The 15808-nt window shown below is 36.1% G+C and overlaps 1 protein-coding gene across 18 annotated transcripts in view; it reads right to left on the reverse strand.

Moving 5' to 3' along the window:
- Positions 1–15808, reverse strand: part of mbnl2 (muscleblind-like splicing regulator 2) — an 84913-nt gene that overhangs the window by 64431 nt on the left and 4674 nt on the right. The window contains exon 1 of one of the 18 annotated variants that reach the window (XM_042744985.1): positions 10736–10929. The exons of the other annotated variants lie outside the window; for them this stretch is intronic. The gene's annotated coding sequence lies outside the window, so the exon portion shown is untranslated. Of the gene's footprint in view, positions 1–10735; positions 10930–15808 lie in introns of those variants that run through there. 18 annotated transcript variants of the gene reach the window in all.

The raw sequence follows: 15808 nt of genomic DNA on the forward strand, positions 1-15808 counted from the left end.
TGTAAGTTCAACTTTTAAAAAACATGTCTCAAGACTTGGCGGTTGACTATTGCGGTTTTTCCCCATCCCACTGTATCTCATGTTTTTAAATTTAGAATGTAGCCTACTCTTTGTGATTGGTTTTTGGTCCTTTGTATTAAACTATACATACATGCATGGTACTGTTTTTTTTTTTTCTTTTTCTAATTGTTTAAGCAACTTTATTAATTACATTATTTTAAACATTATGCACCTTTTTTCCAAAGATATCTGTTATTTTATTACGTTTTGAAGAAATGTGCATAATATATTGCGCAATGCGTCCTCTTGTGGCCTCAGAGAGAAGCCAAAAGGTTTTCCCCCAACTGAAATTATGCCTTTTAAATTCGAACAGAATTTGAATTTTGACAATATTTAAGTAGAAAATTCAAATTTAGTTTTTCAGTCATTTTGACAGCCCTAGTATGCAGTAGGCAAAACATTAGCATTCCATTTAGACCACAGCTATCTTGATTTTCCACTCTTGCTGCTAAGGGTCTGTTTCTTCTTTTTATTTTCCATCATGCCTAGCAACCACAAGAGTGCACATACAAAAAAAAGAAAAGAAAAATGTAATTAAGGTGTAATGAGAGAAATTGGCCAATTGGCATAATGCAGATTGTTCAGTCATAAAATATGACACGGCAACAACAAAACAAATACAGTATTTAAAACAAGCATGCACATTTTCCAAGTGAGCAATAAAAAATAATAGCCACTAGGAAACATCATCTCTTCTTGTATTACTTTTCAAGTTAATATTGCCTCTACTCAGTAGGAGTTTTTAAGTGATTGATAAAATGACATAAACAGTAAAATCGAACTTCCATTTACACTATCTGCAATGCTTTTTCTGAAGAATCCAAAACTATCTTAAAACTGTTCAGACAACCTATCAAGCTATCAATCTCTAGTTGAAATGTGCGTTGAAGCCCTTTGTCAAGGGCATTTAATGTGCCATACAGCTTTACGATAAGCCAAATAACTGGTCCGAAGGTCCAACCTGTCAAGCAGTCATTTCAAAAAGTGTTGGGGTACAGCTGTAATTTGAGATTCTTCTGCATGGCACTATTTGAGCTCTTGAAAAACACATTAGCAAAGCTTTCTTTTTGGCAGCACTCTGAAGGGGACCTAGAAGAGGCTGGAAAGGCAAAAACCCTCGTGTTAGATGAAGATTCAGAAAGAGTCATTTGGACTGCTCAATCTACGCTCCACCATCGTACAATCCCAGAACCCCCTGCGCCTTTCCATTTTACGATTATAAAATTAAATGGCCTGCCATACTCAAAGCACACATAGTCTCTACGGCACAATTTAATTTCATAGCTTTACCCCCAAGAGTCAAACCATAAAAAAATGGGATAGAAACCATGTCAGATGTGACCTCATGCAATTAATCCTCTTGTATTTTTAGAACTCAAAAACCCGATGGTCTAATTTATGAGGTGAATGACAGTTAAAGGGTGCTTCAGAAATACAATCTGTCAGCTAGTAGAAGTGCTTAAAGCTTGTAAACAGACTTAATGGGCCACCAAAGTCTTTGGATATGCCCGTTCGAATTCAAGGTGCAATCACACATGTCGTGAAGCACAGCAAACACAGGGTAATTGTTTATTAAACAGCACATGTGTAAAGACAAAAAAGGCAGTAATGCACAATCAAAGAGAAGCTGCAAACCAAAATTTGCCTTCTGCCTGAAAGCAACTGAGATTCCAGTCAAGTCATTGCAATTGTCTCCCCGTCAACTTAGGCCTGGACAATAATTCAATATCAGTATGTATCGCGGTATAATGTTTTTCAATATCGGTGACATGATTTTTAAACACATTTCTGATATTTCGATATACATTAGCAGTATTTCCCATACATTGATTTATTTGTGGTGTTTGACTTCGATGAATAAACATGAGCACTGAACGTTTTAAAATCAAAACACATAGCGGGTGTTTTATACGAATGTATATCTGAAGCGAACTGACTTCTGTCTTCAGAAAATCAATATTTAAATCAATATTTAAAACAGTTGTGTAATTTTTTTTTTTTTTTTCAGGATTCTTTGATGAATAAAAAGATCCAAAGATCAGCATTTATCTGAAATAAAAAGCTTTTGTAACATTATACACTATTCCATTCAAAAGCTTTGAGTCAGTATGATTTCTTACTTTCTTTTTTTGGAAAGAAATTATGGAAATGTTTATTTAGCAAGGATGCTTTAACCCTCTGGAGTCGATTAACGCGTATACGCGTTTTGGGGTATTTTCTCCTGATAACCCCGAAAAGAACTTAAATTACACTTTCAGTTTTTGATCGTACAGATAAGTGCAATACATCAATCGAATCTGTAAAGGGTCTACTTTTTTTTTGTATACAGACATAATAACAACAAAACTTTGTGCACTTATAAAATAAAGATAACAAACAAGGAGTGCTGTCTGCAGCCTTTGTCTGCGCTGATCTTCAGATACAAATGCGTCATTAAAATGAACTGTAACTCAGTGAATACTCAACGAAGAGACATGAGAGAGATATCTATAGAAAGCCTGACATGTCTACTTTTAAACTAAACAAGTGCTGCTGAAAACAAATATTCTGTGATAAAATAATCCATATGAAAACAACGCGATGTCCGTTTTTCACGTCTACCTTCATTATCTTCTAATGCGACCACGCCCCCGCGCCGAGCGCGCTTTTGAGATTCAAATGTTTCACTGAAGCGCGCGGCTTTTGAATACGCCCACACAACAGAAGACAACGCAGCGAGACTGTTCTTCAAGTTTTTATTATTTTACTGTTTGCTTCGCGATGAGAGGAATAAGACATAATTCACCCCAAAAAGATGTGATGTGGTTGAGGATTTGAGATTTGGATTTCCTCAGAAAAAAGAATGAAGCACTTTATTCAGCAGAGTTCATAAACATGAGTAAGTCTCTTTTTATTTATTTATATACTTGTACTAGTTTTCACATAACGTGTAAACATTTTACTAGTTAGACTTTTTTCCAAAGACTTTTTTCCAAACTATAATTCCTGACTAAATGTATAATCAAGTGAAATATTATGAAGTTTCAATAACAATATACACTACTATACCATTCAAAAGCTTGATGTAAATAATATAAATGTAACAATAAATGTAACTGTAACAAATGTAACAATCATTGCTGTTCTTTCAATTTATCCCCCCCTAAAAAAACCTGAAAAAAAATATTATCAGCTCTTTTCAACATTAATAATAATAATAATAATAATAATAATAATAATAATAATGATAATAATAACAATAAATGTTTTTTTGTAGAAAATAAGATTGTTAAAAGGATTTTTGAAGGATTGTGTGACAGGAGTAATGATGCAAAAAATTCAGTTTGAAAGTCAGCTTTGATTGTTCCTAATAAACTGTTTAACTGCACTCACAAGTGAATATTAAATTATGTTGTGGGATAATTAAATATATTCTAAATAAACTACAAACATAAAATTATATAGATTTATTTTGTCCTCACATTCTTGCTTGTAACTCATCCCTCTCAGTGACACAGCTGACTGAATGGCTCATTATGCAGGCCATTGTCTTCTCAGGTGTGAATTCATGATAGTTGACGCCTACTCGCATATGACTTTTACCAACAAAAAGTGTCTTAGAAAATTTAAATCAATATATTGTTTTTCTGTAAGTGAGTAAACAAGATGATTTTCACATCATTTAGAAAAAAAAAATTCTAGGCTACAAGCTCCAGTTCTCAAAATTCCTGGGAACCAATTTTCTGTATGTGTTTTATTGCCTTTTTCAAGTGATTTAACATTTTTAGTTTTTCACTAACCACGCATAACATTTTTTTTTCTCAAAAACACAATCATGTACATACATGCTGCTCACATATTATTATAGCCTAGTTTGTGCTGATTACAGTGAGATTAGACTTTAGCCATTTAGATATTTATAAGAAACTGAAAAAAAGCACAAATGTCAGGGCATGACAAAACTTCTCCAGGCCCCAAAAATACCCTTAGACTCCAGAGGGTTAAATTGATCAAAAGTGACGATAAAGACATTTATAATGTTACAATCTCTATTTCAGATAAATCATGTTCTTCTGAACCTTCTATTCATCAAATAAACCTGAAAGTTTCTACTGAGCTGTTTTCAACATAATAAATTATTTTTGAGCAGCAAATCAGAATATTAGAATGATTTCTGAAGGATCATGTGTCTGGAGTAATGATGCTAAAAATACAGCTTCGAAATCACAGGAATAAATTACATTTTAAAATATTTATAAGTGATTTCACATTCATTGTTTGTATGAAGGCTAAATACAAAAAAACAAAAAACAAAGTTGAACTAACTTATTTGTGCTGTTTTTTTTTCTCTCTACAATATTATATGGTTTTAAATGAGGTGTCATAGACTTGGCGAATTAATTTTTCATAAGTTTGTATGCACAGAGATCTGTTGGGGGCGTTCTTGGTAGTATTTACGAAGCTTTTTTAATTGTGTTCATATCGATATCGTAATTATATCGTATCGGCCAGAATTCAGAAATATATCCCTCTTTTCCTCACTTTCCTTTGCTTTTAAATAGCTTGTAAAAGCGGTTTGCGCATTTTACTTTCACTTCCAAATAGCGGCAATTCTGCGTAAAGCAGTGCTGTGCGCATTTAGAATTAGCAGCAGTTCAGCGTTAATTGCTTGAATGCAACAATAAAATACAACGTCAAACTCACTTTAGCCTATAGTATATAAAACATAGAACTTTTATTAACAAAACAAATAAAAATACACAATGTTATAGGGCAGGCTATGCCTAATATAAAATAACAAATAAGTTACATAAAGTTTAAATAGGTATACAAAACTGGAAATTACATTACAATTACAGTAAACATGTTTAATATATAACCAAATAATTAAGAAATGTAGAATGTTTATTAGCAAAACGAGTAAGAAAGCTTGAAGCCACGGCATACACCTTGATGTCAAATAAAATAAAAAAATCAGCAAACAATGTGGAACCAATTAAATAATAAACAAATGTTTAAAAAAAAAAAACTTCCAAAATCATCTTAGATAATTGGCAAAAGTCAACAGGGTTTTCAAAATCCAAAATATTGCCAAACAGGCGCTTTCGTGTTTCGTTTCAAAACTAAATCATCTTGTCTGTCTCACCTCACTCTTCTTGTCAGTCAGCTCGACTCACTCTCTTCACTGGATAAATGAAATCTGATCTGTGGTGTGACTGTCGTTCGGCACACTGCATTGAGCAGCCGCATTCAGTTTTTAATTGTGGTGTCTGTTCTTTTACTGAAATAAATGATTTTTATTACAATAAAAAAATCAAAACGATGGTGGGGGTCGGTGCTGTGGTGGGCAAGTGATGTAACCAGTGTTGCAGCTTAACGGTATCACTGTCAGCACAGTCTATCGAACAAGCCTACTCAAGACTTTACAAAAAATGGCAAGATATTGCCAAGGTCCTAAATGGACCTTCAGGTTGATAGTTCAGAGCTATCAAAGTCAACATGGAGCGGAAACAGGGGTAGTTATTTAAAAAGAGTGGCCAGTAAACTGCTAGATAATGCCAAGTCACCATGTCCCCTGCAGGGTATCAGAGAAGCGAGAGCTTTGACAGATAGTTGTAACTGAGTAGGAATGGTGGCAAGTCAGAGGCTGATGAGGACAGACAGATGGTGTACAGGTAGGAAGGTGGCTGCGGTATCCTTGTTGTGACCTGCAGAGATTAGCACTGTCTGTACGCCCCCGCCCTTCCCCACGATGATTAGTGGTTCCGGAGGAGGACGCCTGGCTGAACAGCAAAACCAGGCATTCCACATGCAATTATCGCAAAAAAAAAAAAAAAAAAAAAAAAAAAAAAAAAAAACTTATGTCACTGTAGGGAAGACACTCTCAGCAATTAAAGTTGCCCAATCTAAGTCAACAGGGAGTCAACATTTACAAACTTTACAAAATAACTTTCCTTTTCAGATGACATCATCAAGCCCTCTCATTATTCAGCCCCTCCCCTCTAACCACCATGTAGAGCCCACTTTTCACAATCCAATCCATTTCAGGTGGATAAAACTAACTAATTTCCAGCCCATTTTTCACGCACAGCAGTAAAATGGGTTGTGAACAACGTAACCTTTTGGGATACTTGTGTGGTACTACACAACTAGGCTGCTAATTAATTTGTGATAAAGTAGGAAAACTGGTAATACAAAGACTGTCGTTTCAATCCCAACAATTTAGCACATATCGAACAAGTTTGAGACCACTTGAAAAAGAAACGTGACCCTTTGATTAAAGACATGCGCTAATTAACAATTAGGTAAACCAATGCAAATTCCAGATCTATAATGAAATGTAGGAACAACCCCATTTACAACTTTGATTGAGCAATTCACAATTACAGTAGGCCTACAACCAAAGAACTGGCATTGGGGTCACAAGAGTAGGCTTTTCTTAACTGGTTCTGCCCATTCAAACAGCCTCTTTTGTTACAATAATAATGGTTCCAAACCCAGAGGATGAATGTCGGGTAATCCTCCATGGCATCAGATCAGGATTTGGGTTGCCTAAGCCAGCTGGCATTACATAATATTGGTCATCTCTTAATTTGCACAGAAGGTTCATGTTGGATTGTTAGGCATTTTCATAATTGTTGGTCATGCATAAAATTAATGATTTTCATTGACGTGATTGTTTCCCAACCCAGTTAAGTGCAAACCCATTGATAGCATTGGTAGCATGTGATAGATATTGTTGGTAGGGCTATCACTAATGATTATTTTGGTAATTGAGTAATCTGTCAATTATTCTGATGATTAATCAAGCAATTAATAATTTTTTGTAGTAATAAAAATAGATCTAAGTGAACAATAGCCTTAAAAATGACTTAAAATAGATATATAATAGCAATTAAGCAATAAAAATTAGTATTTGACGAGATCTCATGGTACGATGTGATATGTCCCGCGATATCCGGCTGGTCTCGCGAGAACGTGTCGATAGCCTCACAAAACAATTTGCATTTTATATTAGAGCTGCACAATTAATCGTTTAAAGGTCGCAATCTCAATTCAAACACACAGGCAATCTTATTCCTGGATGACAATGATTCAGATATTTCTATTACAAGTGTTTCACATCGCGAGCGTCAGTGGAGCGTGAGAAGCATGTTTTGTCGCTGCCCATGCATTCAGGCTGCTGCTGATCCAGAAAGAGCAACACAAAAAGTCTTTTCAATCACACATAATTATTTCTGTGTTACAATAAAAATTATAGTTTGGGTATAAACAGTTATTCTCTACAGTAGCGTTCAAAACGAAAGTATCTAAACACGTGTATGTATTGTAACGCTTATCCTCTTCCTCCAGCAGGTGGCGACAACTGCCCGTTAAAAAAAAGTATTTGTCATTGAATCATTCATTCAGGAGATTCCAATAGTGAAACAAGTCTTTATAAATTGAGACACTGACTCCATTTATTTGTTTATTTATTTTAATTTTGCTCAAATTAATAATTTTTTAAAGACTTGAACCAATGAACATTTTGTCAAAAGCACTAGTAAATTGTTATTTTGTTTTCTTTTCTAATCTTTCTTTCTTCAGAATTGTGAGATAATCATGATCTCCAGTTTCTATATAAAAAAATATGATTCTCAATTTATCCAGAATCGTGCAGTTCTAGTTTACATGTTGTTTATTGCTGCATATAAAAGATATATTATATTATATAGATATATAATAGAAGTTTAATTTCCTAAAGCACAAGTTGATTTTAAAATCTTCCATTTTGTCTCTTTCAGTTGAACAAAATACTATTTTTCCCTATATATTTCATCATTGAGGATTTCTTTTAAAAAAAAGTCTTAAAATCTCGTCTCGTCTCGTTCTCGTGAACCCATTCTCGTCTCGTCTCTTCTCGTGGGATAAATGTTTTGTCACACCCTTAATAATTAGTACAAATAAAGTATAAAAGGCAAGTATTCATATGGTTTTATTGAACAAAACTGTTGAAATACATAATGTATTATAAACAATAGAGCTTATGTACATTATGTATTATATCAAATGCCTGCAGAGGCGCCAATGGCCTGACGATTGTTTTTACACTTTACCGCGCTAATCTTTGTTTATTAATTACTAAATAACATTTAATTCAAATGTCCACTTAATCTTTAATATTTGGCCATTTCTTTACGACAGAAATGCTTCAGCTACTGTAATTTCTTGTATATGTGGACATTAAACATGTAACTCTGAGTGAGGGTTTGAGCATTTATTTTGAAATAATGATGAACAGTTAGCATATTGAGAAAGATAATGATGTGTTATCCTGTGTTTGTGTAGGTCTATAAATGATTTACCTTATAAATGTGATGAAATGGCACACGTTGCATTTTCAGATGCACGTTATAATAAACCCAAACTCACAACAATATATAGAGATGGAGTTTGAGATGCTCCACACATAAATGATAACAGTTTGTGTGGAGCAGCATTTACTGTGAACAGAGCCACTCTGAGATGCACGCATGTGACCTACACACATGTAACTAATTCAAGCGCACATATTAAAGCGACATAGCATATATTTATTTAATTGAATCGCAGTGTATGTTAATTCACAATAGCATTATGCTTAAATTATGATTTTTAAATTAGTTAAATATATCACACAGCCTTGGATGACGGTCTAATAATGATTTTCATGGATTCTTGTCAGTGGAATGCGCCACTTCCAGCATTTTGCCGATTACTCGACATGGGCAAAATACAATCAAGGATTTTTTTTAAATAGAGTACTCAAATTGAATCGAAAAATTGTGACAGCCCTAATTGTTGGTAGTGACTGATCCGTGCATTTTTCTAAACTCTGAAGTAAATCCAAGAAGTCTGAACTTCTCTTGACAATGAAATTGGCTGAAGGGTAACGTTTACACTCAACTGGTTTAGAAAAAACATGCTTTTTTTAAATGCTGATGATTTTGTACAATGCCATGATCATATAGAAGCCAAGGACAAAGTCAAGGCGATAGCTGTTTTGGAAGTAAATGCTTCATTCTGTTTGCAGCACAAGAACAAAACTAGGACACATTCTCTACAGCTGGACCCGAACAAGTATTTTAACTGCAACCAGCCATTGTTAATCATAAAACTTAAAAACATAAACTAAAAAGAGCTTAATATCTTCATAGTTAAGATTTGAATGTCTGTAAGTATTCATTAAAGTCATACGTTTCAGTAATTAGATCATGCACTACCATCATTCCATTCAGTTAAAAAAATAAAGCGATTATGAAAACGTCTTCACAAACAATCACACAATAATGTAATTAAAAACAAAAGATCATATTTAAAACAATCCACAACACGGAAAGGCCAGAGAGTACACATGCAGTTTGGAAAGGGCTGCAGCCCCGATTCAATATGGTCAGCAAAACGGATATGTCATATGATAATAGCCTTAATGTAAAACTGAATCTCGGTGACCCAAGTTATTATCTTCATAACACCAAGGCTGCTTTTATCCCCCAGATCATCGTCTCTAGTTATTTATAGCATCATGGATGGCAGCCATGCCTGGCTGGTACCGCGCTCATATCCTCAGGCTGTGTGAAAATGATGTGTTATTTAATTAAGATGATCATTTAGGCACAGATCTGATCTACTTAGCAACTGACAGACATTTGCACTGTGTTTTCAGAAACTATCCTGCAACTTGCCCAAGGAAAAAGGGAATTATGACACACTAACTTAGCTTTGAAGGCTGGTAATAGAGGATAAAATCTTGCTTGAGTTATGAAAACACAGCATGAGCTTGAGTTTAAATACTCACTCCCTGCGACAACAAAGTTTCACCTTGACATGAAGATGTTGGCACAAAGTCTCAGTTTTCTTTACAAGTGCGCAATACGGCACCCCCACTAAAATAGTAAAATAGTAATAAATTTGTTCATGAAACACGCCTGGCAGTTGTAAAGCCTTAAAATGGGCAGGCTAATTACTTTTCCAAGTCTGTCTTAACGGGTTTCGAATTGATTCAGAAAGGCTGTTGCTCTCAAGGCTTTGGCTAATAAAGAGTCAGTGGACTGTTTTCATGCTTTTTTTAACAGGAAGGGCAGAGTCAGTCTCTCTCTTTATAAAAACACACTCTTCCTCCCAACACGTTTGCCAAATGTTCGACAAAAATGTGGCCTTTTCCTGCCACGGCGCAAGTCCTGCTCTTTTAAAGTCTAGTAAAACCGGAGGTCTGATCGGGCCAACATAAAAGATTCTGCCATTCCTTAAATTTGCATAAAGCCCTTGATAATCGGGCTGGACCATTGCCTTTGGATAGGCTTGTAATCATTTCCTTGGAATCATTTAAACTGCAGAAAACAAAAATTTGTAAATTGCATAAATATGCCTCTGGTTTGAGAACAAATTCACACAAATCAGTCATTCTAACTACATAAATACAAGTACTAGGCCTATATCTTAAAACTGAAACTACTTTACAGACGTCCCAAAGGAAAGAAACCAGAAAGACTTGGGATTCAGGATGCACATGGGTTAAAAACAGAGTAACTTACTGACACAACTCCACACCTCCTTTCAGATTTCCCTCCCTCTTTTTCCACACCCCTGCCCGCATGCAGCATATTGCAGCAAAATTCCTCATGTTGGGAAAAACAGATTGAACTTTAAAAGATAAAATGTACCCTATTCCTCCCACCTTGCTGAAATAACGAAGCCTCCTTCCTCTTCACTTCTCACTCTCTCTTCTGCTCACCTGGTGTGGCAATCGAACTCCTTCACTTGACTCTCTCCCGGTAAACAACCACATGAACCGCTGTCATTCCCTGTGCAAAGCCGTGAGCTGGTGGCCCATGCCGAGACAGGGATTTTTTTCTCAGCAAAAGCAGCGAAAGCACCAGCGTGTCTGCTTGCTGCTCAACTATCCGACTGAAACATTTTCAGCTATTCCCACACCCCTCCCCTCCTCTCATGCAACCAACCCCTTCCTGCCAGACTGCCTCCGGCAAGAGGACGCCCATCTGCAATCTAGCCAATAGCATCCTGCATTCCCTCTCTGAGGCTCTGTTGTTAGCAGAGTTTCCCCAAACTGGCAAGCTGACCTCAGAGCTTCCGATGACAGGATCCTGAATGCTAAACTTAATGGTATTCCCCGATTTTTATGCTCTGGAAACAAAAGATTGATATCTTTTCCCCAACTTTTCCAAATTAAACACTTTAATGGGGATGAAACTCTATTACTGGAAATGTTTTATAAACAGCAATGTACACAAATTTGCAACTTTGAAGGAATAGCTCCAACCCTGTGATGTTTTTCTTTTTCCGTAGAATAAAAAAATGAGACGGAAGTCTGAATGCACACAGTCAAGCTCCAAAAAGGACAAAAACACAATAAAAGAATCATAAAATCAGCCCAAAACATTTATAATCATTGTCTCTTAATGGAATTTCGTGTGTGGATGGCGCAACGTGATGCCAGAAAAATGTAAAAACCAAGTGACAGACCATGGTTAACTATAGGGCTGTGACGGTGACAGATTTTTACCACCGTGGTGGTAATGGACCAACTACCACCGGTGGCGCGGTGTTGATATAAATATAAATAGGCCTATATATAATTAATATTAATTTTATATATATATTATTGGTATCAAAATTAACGCGTTAACACAGGCGATTCATTTTTTCACTTAAACGCGTTGAAAATATTTAACACGATTAACACAGGGGTGGGGCGGGGCTTGGCCACCCCACTCACAACTGCTGCTTCTGTCACTTTTTCTCTTGACAAATAGTGCTTTTTTTTCAGTCGCAGAATAACTGAGAACGTGAGGCATTTCAGACGCACACTCCTCTTTACTTCAGCACCAGTCGCGAGTCGCGGATACGGTCCTGTGCTTGCAGCTCATGCTCATCAATTGCACGCACAAAGGCGCCGGCGCACGCTGTAGCCTGTATCCTTTCATATCAAAGCGCGAAATAAACTACGTGCATGCAATGTCGTGGTCAACTAAGTCATGAAGTTACTAAAAAGGCGATTAAAGCTGCCTTATACAATGTGCACGCATGTAATATATTTTATATGAGTCACATTTAAGAACGTGTCTCTGAAATGGTTTTCAAAATTGTCCTGGAGCAGCCCAGCACTGTCTCACTCATCTAACACACCCAATTTAACTCATCAGCTCGTGTTTATTTTAGCACTTCTAAAAAAGAAATCGCAGCTTGCAAGACACTTAAATAAACATCAAAGAAATAATAAAAATAAACAAGAAAGTAGCCTAAATAAGAAAGTTAAATACACCCAGTCTACAGGACACGAGCTGCGCGGCGTGACAAAATACTATAAAACTCATTATAATCAATGATGCTTCACTGGATGTGGCTCGACACAACATGACAAATCCCCGACAGTAAACTGTCTCGTCTTATTTATGGGGTACTGACACAGAGTTCAAATGTCCTGTGTAGACACTAGACAGACTCAACCTGTTGAGACGCGGCGCTGTAGACACGGTTAACTGTTCCGCCTCCAAGCAAGTGCAGCATTAACACATTTCTTGTTAACATCTTTCATTTATCGCTGTCTCGTTTGCATTTGGCCAGTTTGGAGAAAGCCTCACCAAACCTGACCAGCCAGGCGTTTGCGATCACGGGAACTTGTACAGTACAAACGCGGATGGGTGAGATGAATGGAGATGGCTCCAGATCAGCGATGTAGTATTTGGTTTCCCAACAAGTCCATCGCCCAAAAGAAAATGAATTTGCTGAATGCATAAACTGTATTTTCCTACGCTCAAACCTGCCAATCTAAAGGAAACGCTGTGCATGGTGTTTGAGGTAATTTGTGAATTACCATAAACTTATAGTCTAAATAAAACAATTTGCAACTATTACTGTTATTACACTTGTATACAAAACTTCGTATTATGTTTGTTATAGAGTGCGTGACGTCACGTGCACTACCGCCGGTGGCAGTAGACAACCACGGTTGTCACGGTGATCGTCACAGCTCTAGTTAAATAAAACTTAACCTAAGATTAACCATTTAAAAAAAAATTATTAGCTAATTGTTTACTGAAATGAAAATTTTTATTTCAGCTAGTTGCCAAGGTAAGGTAGCTTAAAGGGTTAGTTCACCCAAAAAGACAATCCTTTCAGACAATCCAATCTGAGCTATATTAAAAATTAGGGCTGTGTGATTAATCAAAATCGAATCGCGATTTGAGACGTTGCAGTTTGCAACGTCATCAGCACTGCTCTAGCCATCTGTGTAAACACCCACCATTCAAAAACAAACAAACAGAAAACGGGAGAGAGTGTGTGTGTGATTATGGCATCTACAGGATCAAATGGATAGTTAGGCAAATTAATACTAAAGAAAAACTTTTGTAATATGAGATTACTTCGGCTTCTTGCCACACAAACGCAGCCTGTCTCGTAATGCTCAGTTATACTCGCGCGCGACTCCGCACCGTTCATCTCCACAAGCACATCTGGCAATATGGATGAGGCTTGACACACGTGCCCAACCAAATGTCAACTCGCGCCTGGCTCCGTGTTTAAAACAAGTGTAAATTCAGGCTAACCTCTTTGCTAATTTCACTTGGATGCAAAGAAACATTCAGCACATTATCCACTTGTTCTTAAAATCCTAAATGCTTAAAAATGAATAAATAAGCCTATTTAAGTTTCTTGTGAAATTCAGTAATTAGCCTAAATAAAGTCTGTAAAAGTAGTAATATTATTATAATATTCCCCACTGAAAAAAGAACAATAGAACCACTCCCAAAACACCATAGAAAATGTAATGTATTTAAGGGGTTATAATGGGAATTATATTGGCTTTAATGTATACTATATTGGTGTCTACTGGTATTTGATGGATTCTATAGGTGGGATGTAATCTGGCAGATGGGACACAATAGAACAACAGTAATTCCTATTGAAATAATGCCCAAAACACACTACAATAAGGAATTTTGTAATTTTTTTAATGGAAACCTTTAGAATTTCTGTGATGGTTTCTATTGCTTTTTTTTCAACTGGGTAACTATAACCATACTGTGCTGCACACTATTGACAATGTTAATATCTGTCAAATATCTGTCAAACAAAATCGCAATTAGATATTTTCCCCAAATCACACAGCCCTATTAAAAATTGTCCTGGCCCTTCCAAGCCTTTCAATCGGGGTAAGCGGGTGTTGGTTGTCAACCGTTCAGGACTCATGAAATAAAGTGCATGCATCCGTAATAAAATGTCCCTCAAACGGCTCCGGGGGGTGAATAAAGGACTCCTGTAGCGAATCCATGCATTTTTGTAAGATAAATATCAATATTTCAAACGTAATAAAGCGGCCGGAATGTAAATACAAATTCACTCTCTGACAGCAGGTGGCCCTTATGGAATGGGCAATATAGCATTTCCTTGGTTACCGCTAGGGCTGGGCGATATATCGAATATTAGCGATAATATCGGAATAATTTTGACGACGATGTAAAATTCAAAAATATCGTGAATATTGGATATTTCAAATTCAAGCATGTATTTCCCAAAAGAATGCGGCAAACGTCCAAAAAAGGAACATGTAACTGCGGACTGCTCTACACGCCCACACCACGAAAAATATCATAAAATGTTAATAATTATAAAAAAACAAAAAATATCATACAGTGGGGCTCGAAAGTTTGGGCACCCCTTGCAGAATATGTGAAAATGTGAATAATTTTCAAAAAATAAGAGAGATCATACTAAATGCATGTTATTTTTTAATTTAGTACTGTCCTGAGTAAGATATTGTACATAAAAGATGTTTACATTTAGTCCACAAGACAAAAAAATTGCTAAAATTAAAATAACCCCATTCAAAAGTTTGGGAACCCTTGGTTCTTAATACTGTGTGTGGTTACCTGGATGATCCACGACTGCATTCTGTTTTGTGATGGTTGTGCATGAGTCCCTTGTTTGTTCTGAACAGTTAAACTGAGAAGTGTTGTTCAGAAAAATCTTTAAGGTCCTGCAGATTCCTCAGTTTGCCAGCATCTTTGCATATTTGAACCCTTTCCAGCAGTGACTATATGATTTTGAGATACATCTTTTCACACTGAGGACAAGTAAGGCACTCAAACACAACTATTAAAAAGGTTCAAACATTCACTGATGCTCCAGAATGAAACAAGATGCATTAAGAGCTGGGGGGTGAAAACTTTTAGAATTTGAAGATCAAGGTAAATTGTACTTAATTTGTTTCCCGGGAAACATACAAGTATCTTCTGTTGCTTACGAAGGGCAGAACTGAATGGAAAAAAATTATATTTCAACAAAATAAGAAAAATTTGGCCATCTTCGTGTTCAAAAGTTTAGAGCTCTCTTATTTTTTTTAAATTATTCACATTTTCAAAGATTCTGCAAGGGGTGCCCAAACTTTCGAGCCCCACTGGTAATGTTTTGCCACTTGCTTGAGCAAATTAATATATAAATTTAGAAGTAAATGCAAAAGTAAAACGCATTGAACAATGTTTCTTATATTTATTGTGTTTAAACCCATCTATGAAAGATTGTATTATGCCGAAAGAGAGTTTTAAGTAACAATGTTTAGATTTGAAATCAAAATAATAGATAAATGTTGTTTTTGTAGTAAACAGCCACGGATTAGATGCAGACTACTGTATGAAAGCTCCTTCTGCACCACTTACGTACCATACATGGACTGCACTGCAAACAGAGTATGTGTGAACATGGAGTAAAAGGCTGCCTCACATACAGCTCA

The sequence above is a fragment of the Cyprinus carpio genome, chromosome A1, assembly GCF_018340385.1.
Source record: "Cyprinus carpio isolate SPL01 chromosome A1, ASM1834038v1, whole genome shotgun sequence".
NCBI lineage: Eukaryota > Metazoa > Chordata > Actinopteri > Cypriniformes > Cyprinidae > Cyprinus > Cyprinus carpio.